This window comes from Kogia breviceps, chromosome 12 (genome assembly GCF_026419965.1).
Source record: "Kogia breviceps isolate mKogBre1 chromosome 12, mKogBre1 haplotype 1, whole genome shotgun sequence".
Taxonomy (NCBI): Eukaryota; Metazoa; Chordata; class Mammalia; order Artiodactyla; family Physeteridae; genus Kogia; species Kogia breviceps.
This window is the reverse complement of record NC_081321.1, coordinates 36,389,007-36,394,801: the sequence shown is the minus strand read 5'-3', so window position 1 is coordinate 36,394,801 and position 5,795 is coordinate 36,389,007. Positions and strand designations below refer to the sequence as shown.

The 5,795-nt window shown below is 41.0% G+C and overlaps 1 non-coding gene across 1 annotated transcript; it reads right to left on the bottom strand.

Annotated features, from left to right (window-relative positions):
• Nucleotides 1-344: 344 nt before the first annotated feature.
• Nucleotides 345-451, bottom strand: LOC131767509 (U6 spliceosomal RNA). The gene has a single exon (XR_009338718.1). It is a non-coding gene; the product is annotated as a U6 spliceosomal RNA (small nuclear RNA).
• Between the last annotated feature and the right edge of the window lie 5,344 nt (nucleotides 452-5,795).

The following is a 5,795-nucleotide window of genomic DNA, read 5'->3' as shown; positions in this document are numbered from 1 at the left end:
AACCAACACGCCTCTCTCCAGAGTTTACTAATAAACAACTGTTTAATTAAATAAATAATATCATTTTGTGTGTATCCTTCCAGATCTGTGTGTGTGTGTGTGTGTGTGTGTGTGTTTAGGGAAATAGGAAAATTATAAATTTCAGGCCACAGACTCAAGTGTGTAGGAAATATAATTTTATTTTTTATTATTTATTTATTTGTTTATTTATTTATTATTATTATTTTTTAACATCTTTTTTGGAGTATAATTGCTTTACAATGGTGTGTTAGTTTCTGCTTTACAACAAAGTGAATCAGTTATACATATACATATGTTCCCACATCTCTTCCCTCTTGCGTCTCAAAAATATGGAACGCTTCACGATTTTGCGTGTCATCCTTGCGCAGGGGCCATGCTAATCTTCTCTGTATTGTTCCAATTTTAGTATATGTGCTGCCGAAGCGAGCACTATAATTTTATTTTTATATAATTGAATTTCATTTATATTTTAAGTCCCTTTATGCCAGATGATGGGAAAAGAAGTCTCAGTCAACTGAGTCACACACCCACCCCACACCCCTAATGCCCTGCCTTCACTGAGGCTTATATTTAAATTCCAGGATTTGGAGGGTGGGGGAAGGGGCTGAGGGGGTCCTGGGTCATCCAGCATTTACCCAACTAGCTCTTGGTTATTCATTCAGGTTGTTAAGACATCGCTGCCCAACTGGTCCATGCAGGGCACCGTGGTGCCCTTCTTATGCTCAATTTCAAGGCTTCTTGGATCTGCCTCTTCAAGATCCTTTTGGGCAAGCAGAAAACATATTGCATTCCCCCTCTGTCATGCAGAAAGCAGAAAACCCTTTCAGGTGGTCTCAGGTTTTCTAAGCATGAACTTACCACAAACCCACTTCTACTACTGTTCTGCACTGTGTTGCCTTGCATTACCCAGGCACCTTGTCACTTCCTTAGGTTCTACCTTGGAGTGAGGGCATAAGTCCCCTTTGCTCTAGGATTTTCCTAATCCACTTTAGGTTTCCATTATTCTTCCTTTACAGAGACCAGCTCTTCCAGACCCACATCAGCAGCATCAAATTCTTTTGCTGCCCTACTTTTTTTTTTTTTCCGGTACGCAGGCCTCTCACTGCTGTGGCCTCTCCCGTTGCGGAGCACAGGCTCCAGACGCGCAGGCGCAGTGGCCATGGCTCACGGGCCCAGCCGCTCCGCGGCATGTGGGATCTTCCCGGACTGGGGCACGAACCCGTGTCTCCTGCATCAGCAGGCGGACTCTCAACCACTGCGCCACCAGGGAAGCCCTTGCTGCCATTCTGATACTCCTCCTATTCCAAGTCTGTGAACCGCTTATTTCATCTGGGAGTAGGGTGACCAACTGCCATGGTTTTCCTGAGATTGAGGGGGTTCCTGGGATGTGGGACTTCATAGCTAAAACTGGGCAAGTATGGGGCAAACAGCTGTGCATTGGTTACCTTATCTGGGAGTGGGATGAGTGGTGAAGGGGGAAACTGGCTCTGATTGATAAGAATTCTTCAAAAATCTTGTGTTTCTGGCATGAACTTTACACTATAAATCTTTCAGGGATTAGATATTTTTCAAAATGCACAGCAAAGAATTGATCCTACATTCACAGTTTCTGTATCATTACCTCTTTCTGCCTGTTTCCATGTTTGCCCTGCTCCTTTGGACTGGCAGTTTCTTTGGAACATACTGCCCTATTTTGTGTTTTAATTTCTTTTTAGGATAGCGCCCTTTGTGTCACTTTTCTGGCCCCCATCCTCTGTAATTCTAGGCAAGTCCTTCCTTCAGTGGAGTCCAGAAGAGGCTTCCCGGGACTCACATCCCAGCCTGAGTGGGGGCTATCAGTCCCTGCTTCTTTAGGACAGAGGTACCATAGCTAGGGCATCTTTCTCAGTGGTGCGTGAGATTCGGCGAGCAGCAGCTATGGGCAGGCTGGAAGAATGTATTTGAATTTGCATTAATATTTATATTTTATTCTAATGAAAAATAAGAAATTAAGTGTTATTAATATCAACTTATGAATTGACCCTAACATCCACACTTGATGTGATGTCAGATAGTCATGGAGCATATATAACATGTGATGTATCTGAAGCAAGAATGATAGTTCTACCACGTGGAAGGGGAGGACAGTGGCATCCTCATTCTTTGTTTATTTTCAGTTTATTACAAAAGGATTGCAATTTATGTATGTCTGGATAAGCATACTATATAGGTTATATTTTCTATATTCAGTTAAAGCAAACTTGGTAAAATATTCAAATCACTTAAAATACTGAAGATTACACCAATTGTGTAAGGATAAGAGTAGAGGTAAGAAAACTGCAGCACCAACACACTTCCCACGCTTGGTACAAGCTCTTCATCAGTCATTTCATCTGAAAACATGCCAAAGTGCACCCCCATTTGTTTCTAGCGATCTCCAATGCGCTGACTCACCAGTGCTCATACCATGCAGGCCACTTTGCCAGATGTGGTCATCACTCAGCATCTGGCCTGTTCTTCCTCCCCACTTGTTGCTCATGGGAAACCACTTGGAGAATCCCCACTGCTAACAAGGCCTTTGGGAAAGAGCAATGTTCTGTCTATGCTGGGTGCTTCACAGGTTGTTTCCTTCCCCGGACTTTCTTTGTAGGAGGGACATTATGGTGGCTGTCTGAGGTGGAAGAGGGCCAGGAGATGGTCTTGAGCTACATCTGCACAGCAAGCATCCCTCTTACTGAGATGTCCTGTTTATTTGCAGTGGCTAGAAGCTCTCAAAGCTTCCAGCCCTGGGCACCAGTTGGTACTGAGGTCTTTCTTTCCCCCTTAAAAAAAAATTAATTAGTTAATAATTTGGCTCTGCCAGGGCTTAATTGCAGTATGTGGGATCTAGTTCCCTAGCCAGGGATTGAACCTAGGCCCCCTGCATAGGGAATGCACAGTCTTAACCACTGGGCCACAAGGGAAGTCCCCGTACTGAGGTCTTAACAGTGGGGAAGAAGGAGTGGCTGTAGTCCTCTGCCATGCTTTGTTGCCCGACTCTAGGGGCCATCTCTGTGTCCAGAATCTCACAGGTCACTCTTGAATAAATTCATAAGATTATTATCTTTACTCCCATGTCTCCGGAGGGCACAAAACTAGTTTTAAAAGGATTAGATTATTTTAAAAATAATTATTGGGCTTCCCTGGTGGCGCAGTGGTTGAGAGTCCGCCTGCTGATGCAGGGGACACGGGTTCGTGCCCCGGTCCGGGAAGATCCCACATGCCGCGGAGCGGCTGGGCCCATGAGCCATGGCCGCTGAGCCTGCGCATCCGGAGCCTGTGCTCCGCAACGGGAGAAGCCACAACAGTGAGAGGCCTGCGTACAGAAAAAAAAAAAAAAAATTATTGAGGTATAGTTGATTTACAATGTTGTGTTAATTTCTGCTGTACAGCAAAGTGACTCAGTTATACATATATATTCTTTTTCATATTCTTTTCCATTATGGTTTATCACAGGATATTGAATACAGTTCCCTGTGCTCTACAGTAGGACCTTGTTGGTTATTTATTTATTTATTTAATTTTGGCTGTGTTGGGTCCTGGTATCTGTGTGAGGGCTTTCTCTAGTTGTGGCAAGTGGGGGCCACTCTTCATCGCGGTGCACGGGCCTCTCACTATCACGGCCTCTCTTGTTGCTGAGCACAGGCTCCAGACACGCAGGCCCAGTAGTTGTGGCTCACGGGCCCAGTTGCTCCGCGGCATGTGGGATCCTCCCAGACCAGGGCTCAAACCTGTGTCCCCTGCATTGGCAGACGGACTCTCAACCACTGTGCCACCAGGGAAGCCCTGGTTCTTGATTCTATATAATATATATAATAGTTTGTATCTGCTAAAAAGGATTAGATTCTTTTACATGTTTTTTTTCTTCTCCACTTTCTGCCCCTTCCTCTCCAAACACTGCCTTTCTTCTTTCAAATGTAAAGCACATCTCTCATGTTTATGAATATGTGCGAATGTCCATTTGTACACGTCTACATTGGGGTGAGGGAAGCAGTGGCAAAAGAGAAGAAAAGTTATCTACATTAGCAGCAGCCAGAAAAAGATGACTCATGATATTAATTGTTCATTTCAAAGTGAAATATGGCCTTAAACCTTGTAAATGTTACACCCCAAACTTATCACCACTTCCTGAACTTGCGTGTTCTGCCCTTCTCTGCAAGATTTATTCCTATATCCTATCTCTCTCAAGTTCCAACTCAAATATCATCTCCTCTGTGAAACCTTTCCAACTCCCCCAGGAAGAGAAAAAACTAAATAATCATTGACTTGAATGAGTAAAGTTGACTAAGTGAACGCTTAATGGAACAATTACCTTATTATGCTGGCTTCTCAACATATGTATGAATAATGTACAGAAATAAAGTACTGTAAGAGGATCAAGTAGCTTTGAAACCACTAGAGAAACAATTGCTAATTGCAGAGGGCTAGTTTAAATCCATTTGAAAAGCTGCAACATGGATGAAAGAAGGAAATAGTTTGCTTTGCTTATTACCATAAAGATGAATGATTTTGCTCATCTGCCCAGAGAAGTGGCATGTTATAACTGTGGAAAGAACTCCCAAAGTCTGGTCAACTAGCCTCTAAATCTCTAGAAGGGAGACAAGATGTCCATTTCCTACATCTGGGAGGTTTTTTTCCCCATTTTTATTTTTTAACATTATGGCCATTCATCGTACATACTGTGACTCAAGAGAAAGTCTTCCACATAATTTTTCATGACTTTCTTTTTGAGACCAAACTTATTTCAAACACTGGCCTGTTTAACACAGGTTTGTTAATGTTTTGAAAACAATGGTAGGTGGAATTTATTGAGTGCTTATTATGTGCTTAATACTATTCTAAGTGATTGACATGTATTAAATCATTTAATACTAGAGCAACGCCATGGTGTGATTATTATTATTATTATTTTACAGATGAGGGACCTGAGATGCAGAGAGGTTCATTAACGCTCGGGGCCACTCAGCTATGAGATATAAGCCCAGGTTTGTTTCTAGAAGATTTGCTCTTCACCACATGGCAGGTTACTGGCTTTCTTTAAGAAAATCATTAATACTGCTATTAAATTTTACATGATAAATACAGAAAAATGTATTTACCATGAAAACTATAGAAATTATAAATCTATCACACACATAGTATTTTTAAAGTTTATAATGATTAGGCTGGTTTTAGAGGGAAAGCCAGCAGCAGGAAATACAAATGTACCCACTTGTAACTGTAATTAATACTTTAATACCTCCCCAAGCCTCTTAAGCATTACGTTATTTTGATTATCTTACATGTATTTGTTGCCCGCACCCCCCTGTAATGCCTTATGAGAGCAGGTGTCTCATCTGCCTTGTTTACCTCTGTCTCCCTAATGACTAGGAAATAGCCTGGAATACAGTAGGTGCCAAATAAAGCAGACCCAGCTTTTATTTATTATGTATTATTTGTTACATATTTATGTTGTTATATACATTATATATTATTATATCTTTATCTTTATGATTTATTAGAAATATATAAATTACATAGTGAATATACATTACATACATGTTTATATATTTAAATATTATAAATATATATACACAAATATATAAAATTATTTATATAAACAACCGAATTAATAAAAATACTAACAGCCTACCAATATTTGTTGAATTGAACACTTACCTTTTCTAACTGTTCTTTACTGCCTTTTGTCTGTTAATAATGTTACAGTTTTTATTTTGTGTGTAGTGCTGCATTATTAAAGTCTCTTTAGGAAAGGA